Raw genomic sequence first — 9,461 nt, forward strand, 5'->3', positions numbered from 1 at the left:
CACTTCTAATGGATTGGATGTCTAACACCGTCAATGGCAAATTTACACAATCATACCAAATTTCCGATGACCTGTGGTCATGCAAAAAGTATCGATACTGTTGCTATCCAATATTGTATCCGGATATAAGATTTCAGTTCCGATATTCCGATACTTTTCAATACTTTAGACAACCCTACTGTCTTTATAAAGACATACATCTCATCGGCCTGTAAAAAAACATGAGACACGGTATTATAAACCGCAGGGTTCAAAGTGGAGGAATATACATAGCTTATCGTTCAAAAATCACGGTAATTCAATTACAGTCAAGTTTTTGCTTCTTTTATTAATGATACAGGCTATTTTTTAAAATGTAATAGACAGTGTTAATAGTCAAGTATTAAAAACATATTTGTACAGTATAGTCTTGACTTGTGTGAATAACCATAGACACACTTGCCATAAAACAAAAATAAATCAAAGATCCGATCCTTAAAATGTACAAACTATGGCGCTCTTGTTTACTGCTAGTTAGATGTCGTTAAACATTGACTATATTTATTGGCTACGGCAGTGGAAGTTTAAGTGCTGCTACTATTTCTAACTCGACACCGGGTAATGAGAGTCACGGAGTGAAGGTGAGGCCAAACATTATGTCTGTCCTTCAGTTCTTCAAAGACAATTATCTCAGTTTTATTTGCACTTAATTAGAGCCTATGTTTCCACATCCAGTTGTTAATTTGTTTGACGCAGTAACAGAGTCATTCAGCCGATCCATAAAAACCTGCTGTAAAGAGATGTACATTTTGTGTGCCACTTGCATAATTACAGTAGGTCATATCAATCATAGCTATTGTGGTTCACAGGAAATGATGGCCACATGTTTTTTTGTCTCTTGAGTTGTAACATTAAAATGCGGCATTAAATGTTAATTAAATAGAAATATATATGGCGGAAAACACTCAGGTGACTTGAAGTTCCGCTCCGAGACCCCCAATTTGGCCAAATTTCAAAATTGTCCTATATGCATGTGTGATACATCATTGGAAAGCTTAAAATCTCAATTTTCTGGGGGAAGAAAAATTTTGAACAGGAGGGCATTTAAATTTTTTTTTTTTTTTTTTAAACAGCAAAACCCTAACTGGAGGTGAGAGCACGCGAGAGCATAATTAAAGACGCCATGATTGTAACGAGATATTATCGCGTACTTACATCTTTTCGATCCAAAAACTCCATCTACCATGTATCACTGAGTGTCAAAACACAGCTGTGAATGGCCAGAGCCGCATTTTTTGGGGATTTCATGGGTGAAACATGGTAATATAACAAGGGTCGCGATGCAGAAATCGCAGGCATCAAGGAGTGATCGAGATTTTCTTTTTCCTATATTTTCCCTTTTAAACTTTTTTTTCCTTTCAATTTTTCTTTGTTTGGATCGATTATTTATCATCTAACATATCGAGGAAAATGCGACAGTGAAAAAAACTAAATAAATAAATAAACAAGCGATAGTTATGAGGTAGATATCCGTGACGTTTTTCAGAGACCATTTTTTTGTTGCGACGTAATTTGTTTAAAAGTTTAAAATATGCGAGTGAATGACTTTTTTAAAGTCTTTTTTTTTTTTTTTTTAAACAAAATATTGGACACCGATTAATGATTCTAAACTAAAAATTACAGACATTTTGAATAATAAATATAACTACTTACCTTCTTTTTATGGCTGGGTTGAAACAAAAGCGGTTGTGCGACATCTGTAAACGGGGGTTTCCAGGGTAAAAGGGACAAATTAAAAATAGTTTGGGGGCTTAATGGCCCATGAATCTGGTATGCCAGCATACAGACATATTGTTCTATCAAACACAACAGTTCTTTTGGCTTAAAATACAGCAGTTTATTTCATAGAGGGTTGCAAGAGCAGAAACTGCTTTTTCGGTCTTGTCTGTGTTTTCCGCCATATATATATATATATGAAAAAGGTATTTTTACAGTTTATATATGTCTATCGTTTAATGCAGTGATACAAATGAACGATAACACTCAGACCTTTGTGAGTTTCACGAGTTGTAACATCATGAAAACAACGGAGAGATACTTCTGTCTTTATGAGGTTTATTGCAAGAGCTCAACAGGCTACTGTCAGCCGTAACCCAAGGCACATACAGACAGCAGCTCTTTATCTGGCTGGAGAAACAACTCAACTCCTCCACTCACTGCATTTGTTTGTCAGGTTTACCCACAAACAGCTTTCCCTATCACCACAGCTTCCTTCCTACATCAGGCACCTTGGAAACACCCAGGTTAACAACACATAAATAACTAAAAAACAGTGTTACATTGTTTTCTTTTGTACAACTGACTTAAAAATGAAATGTTGTGGTAAAACAATCCCTTTTATTTTATTTTTTTCACTTTTACTTGAACTTATTGCCTCATGTTATATCCTATTTGTAAACCTGTTCTGTGTTCAACTCACTGGCTGCCATTGACGGCGATGGACGTCCAATCCATTTAACCTGCAAAAAAAAAAAAAAAAAAATCTCTGATGATGACTGAAATGTATGTCACAACATTCCCTCCCACACTCAATAGATACAATCTAAATTGCATGCATATACTTGAAGATAGCAAACCAAAGACTCAGTCAACCTTCTTTCTTAGGTTACACTAGCAAAAATTCACTTCAAAAGTCAATAGCATAATGCACTTTGTTCACAAGGACAAAGAAGTGCACACTTTGATGTAATTTGTCCTGGAAATTGGTGCAATGGTCCGCAAAGCATAGAGTGGAGGTTGCCAAGGTTGTGTATTGTCATTCTGTTGGGCTAATAGTGTGCAAAAAATTATGGGACTACATTGGCCATATGTTTACCTAATGTGGGTGAATATCATGTTTCATTTGTACAACCTACAAATCACAGTTCTCATAATAATATATATACACATTATACAGTCATGGACGAAATTATCGGCACCCCTGGATTTTTTCCAGAAAATAAAGCATTTCTCACAGAAATTAATGCAATTACAAATGTTTTTTGCATGAATGTGGGTATTTCTTGGATGTGCATTGGAAAAACACAAAAAAGCCGAGGAAAAAAGCCTGAATTGATACAATTTTAGACAAAACTCAAAAAATAGGCGGGACAAAATTATTGGCACTGTCACCTTAATATTTGGTTGCACAACCTTTAGAAGAAATAACAGACAGCAATCAGTTCCTATAACCATAAACAAGTTTTGCACACTTCTCAGATGGAATTTTGGACCACTCCTCTTTTGTGAACTGTCCCAGGTCTCTCAGATTTGAAGGGTGCCTTCTTGCAACAGCAATTTTGAGATATCTCCATTATGTTCATTGGGATTTAGATCCGGACTCATCGATGGCCACCTCAGAATTCTCCAGCGCTTTGTCTCCAACCATTTCTTGGTGCTATTTGAGGTATATTTTGGGTCATTGTCCTGTTGGAACACCCATGACCTCTGACACAGACCCAGTTTTCTGACACTACACCCTACCTTGCGGCCTAAAATGTTTTGATAGTCTCCAGAAGGCATGACTCCTTGCACACTGTTAAGGCACCCTGTGCCAGAGAAAAGAATGACGCCTACAAAGAAAATAACACAATGCCTATAGCCAAATATGGTTGATGTTCAATCATCTTTTGGGGCTGTTTTGCTGCCTCTGGCACTGGGTGCCTTGACAGTGTGCAAGGAGTCATAAAATCTGGAGGCTATCAAAATGTTTTGGGCCGCAATGTAGGATGTATTGTCAGAAAACTGGGTCTGCGTCAGAGTTCATGTGTGTTCTAGCAGAACAAAGACCCAAAACATACCTCAAATAGCACCATGAAATGGTTGAAGTCAAAGCGCTGGAGAATTCTGAAGTGGCCATCCATGAGTCCGGATCAAAATCCCATTGAACACCTATGGGGAGATCTCAAAATTGCTGTTGCAGGAAGGCACCCTTCAAATTTGAGAGACCTGGAACGGTTCGCAAAAGTGGTCCACGAAACTTGTTGATGGTTATAGGAGACGATTGTTTTCTGTTATTTCTTCTAAAGGATGTGCAACCAAATATTGAGTCAAGGGTGCCAACAATTTTGTCCAGCCCATTTTTTGCACTCTGTGTAAAATTGTGTATATTTGGCTTTAATTTTCAGCTCTTTTGGGTTTTTCAATGCAAATTCAAAAAATAAACACATTCATAGTGAAAACCTTTATAATTGTGTTAAAGCAGTAATGTGGCCAACCATGTTTTTGAATAATATCAATGGCTAAACAGTTACAAGCATATTTTCGTAATTTTTTTTAATGCAACCCTTCCAGATTCTTTGTTTAACCCATAGCAACGAAAATTCTTACGTCACACCTAGAAGTGCGAGGGAAGTCCGCCATAGAACAGTATTGTTTATTGCATTGCTTCTCGGTAAGATGCCACGGCGGTGTGTGGCGATGTTTTGTTCTCCCTCAAACGAAAAGTTGTATGAGTGGCCAAAGGATAGCAGGGCACGTAAATGGACATCTTTCGTTCGTACGAAGCGAATTAATTTCATGCCATCATCGAGTAGTGTTGTCTGCTGCAAACACTGCGAAGATGCCTGCTTCCTTAACCGGTCTGTTTATGATCAAGGATTTGCCAAAAAGTAAGTGTGACTTTTGGATAGATGACTGATGACTTTGTGAAAGCAGAGCTGCCAACTGTTGTGGAATGAACAGTATAAGCTAGCGACGTTAGCCGAAAGTTAACTCGTGGCGATCCCCGATCATAGTTGTTGTTGCGTTCGCTAGGTTAAAAGCGTGTTTAAATGGTACGTCATCTACGATCTTGTCCGAAAGGGTTAGTGCACTGTCAATCGGGAAAGGGGTGTGAATATGCATATAAGCCAATAGATATAGATATCTATAGATAGAATAGAATAGATGCCAATAATTTTGTCCATGACTGTATCTAAGTAAAAAACGTATCATGAGACGTCTCTAATTACATTTATCCTGAGCAATTATCTTTTAGGTTCAGAATATGCTAAATGTTAGTTTTTGATTGAAAATGTTAAACCTGTGCAAAATTTATAAATGCGGATGTAGATATTTGTAGTCAACACTGAATCTGCCCGATCTGTGGACTCTATTATAGGGACTTGAAACTGAATCATAGCCAATGAGTAAGCGACCAAAAGTTCGCATTGTTGGACACAGCATCCTGTTGTATTCAGTATCTACTTAATGTGCAAACAAAAGGGTTGAATAAACATCCGTTCTAATCTCCTTTGAGTAAAGTAGCTTCTCACACTTGGAACAAAACCAAGCCAATATAAGTAGTCATTTGTGATTTGCCATATCTAATCTTCTCTTGAAAAATTGAATGTGTAATTTGGTAAATCCAGATGCCTCGCAAGGTTAAGTAAAACATTCATTCTTACCATCACTCATGCCCATATTGATTATCCCCACACTTGGAGTTGGCTGTAGATATAAGTGTCTGGCAGGTCATATAGGGGTGAGCACAGTATCCAAAAGTGTTTTTTTGTCCAGTGGGGTTTGAAGTGAAAGTGGTGATAGAAAGTATATGAAGCAGAGGAGAGTCATCTACAGTATGTTTCTGTTTTAGCTTGATAGATTTGGCACAGTGGGTGAAGCAGTGGAGATAAATGCTCACTGAAGTGTGACAGCAGGGGAAAGGCATGCAAACACTGATAAAATCAAGTCAAGTACTAGAATTTTTAGATCGCCCACAGGATATCTGATAAGGTAACCGCACTTTCAGGGTCTTTAATATTAGATCCACCGTTTTTGACTTACATACACTTAATAATCTTCAAAAAGGATGTATCCGCTTCTGTCGTAACTGTAGCTTACGGTTGACAGTCTCATTTATGTGAAAAGACTGAAATTTGAAATGTAAGTAGCTCTCTTGACTCAAAGCATCTTAGCAAAGATTAGCCACTTAAAGGCGGTTACATGAATTTTAGCAACCCGCTGTCCTGTTAGCAGAATTACATGGCAAGTTGTAAAGGCAGCTTATGCAGATATTTGGCTCAGTATGTGACCATGTTGTCTTTATGTAATTTAGACTAATACTAGTATCGGTGTCACTACAGATATATACTTATGCATAAATGGAAGTTTGCAGGGATGTGTGTGTGTGTGTGTGTTCGTTCCCTATGGACTCTGAAACAGCTCGACCGATTTCCTTGAAATATTACACAGTTGTCTTTATGTTTCAGGGAGTGATTTAAATGGGTTTGATTTCTTGAGGACTCTATTTAGTGCTGAAAATTAATTTGAAACTCCAAAAAAATTAGCATAGAAAAGGGCTGATTGTGGAGGTGACAGGTTTTTTTTGGACAAAAGATGCACCTCTTGCAATTGCAATTTTGTAGTTGGCTTTCAAACTGTACGCATTCATGTACATTGTATAAATTGAAATGTGCTGATATGTTGTGGTTTTGAGTTCTTTCCAACAGGACACTGGATTTGAAAAAAAAAAAAAAAAAAAAAGTACAATTTTGTGGAATGTCACTAAGGGATTCATTTCGGCTCGATATATTGTAATATATATATAAAGGCAAGTTTGTATGTGTGGCTGTCTGCGTGTTCGTGTTTTATGGACGCCGAAACGGCTGGGCGGATTTTGACAAAATTTTACACAGTTGTTCTTTATGTGTCTGGCGTTCTGGCGAATGGGTATGCCTTCAGAACACCAGGAGTGTTATTAGATGGGTTTGATCTCTGTAGGCCACCTTTAAATTCGGAAAATGTATGCAAAACTCCAAAAGTTAACATTGAAAATGCCAATGTGGTGGCTACCACTACCACCACAATTTAGTGTTTAAAATTTTAGTTATTTATGTGATATTTTTTTGGACATGTATTTTCTAATGGGTGCACACTTTAGTTAATGTTTGTCTGAATGCTTACTGAATTTTATTAGCTAATTTGAGGTAACGACCACAGCTGTGTAAGATCTGGCACCTACCATTCTGGAGGGGCGATATTTAAGTTGATTTGATTATGACTGTTTGGAGTAAAGTTTTCACTGTTTGTTTAAATGCACATTAGTTAATTATTGTTTGAATATTTGTATATTTTCCATCTTTTGTTGTATTATTATGTTGACAGTGTTTGGTTAATTTGTCACACCTACTTCAGGTGGTTGTTAGTGGAGTCCGCCCTGATTTAAACGGCTACAGAGATGTGTCTGGAGGTCAGTTTGGTTGAAGCCTTTGTTATGTTGGCCTCTTTTATGTTGGGCCCAAGATATTTTGTAATATTGGTTTTCTTTTGTGACTTTATTAAATGGAATTTTTACCCAAGATGAAACACCAGTGTCCACATGTATGTTTGGTCCACTACAGCCAAATATCACTTTTTCATTCAAGCAACGCTGGGCCATACTGCCAGTACGACACTAAAATGACGTAATTGGTGTTGGAGAGTACTAAAAAAATAACATTATGATGCTGTGCAGCAAATTCTTTTCGAGATTTAGTTTTCAACCGTTGGTCGCTCTCCCCAGGTTGGCCACCTGCTATGCACACTGCCATGACAAAATGCTCCGTTTATCGCCCTTCCCAAGATAGTGATAGAAGTCCAATCGTGTGGTGTTCAATCATTATTCTGTTGTGAATCTCAATGAGTTCATCATTAGTACACCTCCAATCCATTTGAAGTGGCTGGCTGTTTGACAGCCTCCCACTTAAATTAGATTGGACGTCTGGCGCTGTCAATGGCAGCCAATGAGGAAAAAAATAAAATGTGTTCCTCAACTGGCCAAGATGCACACTCCCACAAATTCGTTAATAACTAGTAGACGTCCGATCCATATGAAGTGGTAAACTGGCAGCGAACGAATGTTCGTTCCTTTACCGCCATCCCTCTATCCTCAAATGATTTGGACATCTATTGTAGCCAATGGCAGCCAATGAGTTAAGCAGTGTCTGACCCAGCCATGAAAGCAATTACTTTACAGTTAAGTCAGTATGCAGTAATTTAGTGTTAAAAAAAAAGTACATTTTTTTTTCAAAAAGCATTGAATCGGTACAGTATTGAGATTGGTGGATCCCACACAGCCACGTATAAAAATCAGTATCAGGAGCCAAAAAATGGTATTGGTGCAACACTAATTTAAACTTGTAGTTATGCAGGTAGATAATTGAGAACAGATTCTTATTTGCAATGCCGACCTGGCAAACGAAAGAAATATACTGTGTACTTTGCAAGAGTCTCCATGTACAAACAAAGAAAGATACTATGTGTAGCCTATGACGGGCTGGTTATCCGACATCTATTTTTTAGTGCATTTAATTTGAAAAGAAAAAAGAAAGAAGAAAAGGAAAAAGTTTTGCAAATTTGCATTCATCCATTGTGGTTCACTCACCTGACTTCTATGCAGCAGCCTGGGCGTGGTTCCAACTTAGTGTCAGCGTGAATGTGAGTGTAAATGGTCTTGTCAATACATGCCCTGTAGTTGAATGGCGGCCAGTTCAGGGTATAGTATCCTTCCACTTCTAGTCATCTGGGATTGACTCAAGCTACCCCCCACGCGGAATAAGACGGGTGGTACTGGAAAGAGAACTTCCCACCCAAGACATGAGGACCCACATAACTCAGTTTTTGGTCCTCTGTCAATGTATACGACATTGTACGGTCTAATTCCAGATGTTTATGCTTAACAATAACTTTTGTTTAATATCCTACAGCTGGTCAATGCATTGAGCAACTGTTTGTAAGAAATATCTTGTCATAAAATCTGTTGTTCAGCAAGGGTGTGTTGACTTTTTAATATTTTTTTATTAAAAAAAAAAAATCCACTTCATAGTGTTTTAAATAAAGGTGTTATTGTTAATGTTGAAATCCCTCTGCATTCTTTACACCTATCGTCTAATGTTACCACAAAATCATCTAAGAAAAAAAAAATTGTTCAGGCTTGTAATAATTTAATTTGTGTTGCTTGGGTCCAAGCTAAATGAAAAAGTGCCACTCTCCACTAAAAACGTAAAAGTTTGTTTTTGCTAAAATTAGAGGCTATATTCAAAATTTCTGATTTTACGTCCTAGTTATGCAGGCCATATTTGTTTAATGCAGTGTTGTTTTTGGCTGCCCTTTCAATTTTTGTCTTAGTCTTTTGGACGATAATACTTATTAGTCTTAGTCATTTTTTAGCCGTTTCAAAATGTTTTTGTTGTCTTTGTTAGTTTTTGTTGACAAAAACTCAAGACTAATTTCGTCTAGTTTGTCGACATTTACTGAAAATGTTTTCGTCTGTAAAATTAAAAAAAAAAAAAAAAAAAAAAAGAATTCTAAAAATAAATAAAGGTTTCCAACTATTTCAAATGAACATTGACTGATGAGCACTTACAACTTGGTGATAATACACACTCAGCAGGAAAACAGCACATTATTTTCAATGAATTATACCCACCTGGAGGCCACGAACTGTATGTAAAAAAAAGTTGTCCGAGAGTTTAAGGGGACGC

Source organism: Corythoichthys intestinalis, chromosome 15 (genome assembly GCF_030265065.1).
Source record: "Corythoichthys intestinalis isolate RoL2023-P3 chromosome 15, ASM3026506v1, whole genome shotgun sequence".
Taxonomy (NCBI): domain Eukaryota; kingdom Metazoa; phylum Chordata; class Actinopteri; order Syngnathiformes; family Syngnathidae; genus Corythoichthys; species Corythoichthys intestinalis.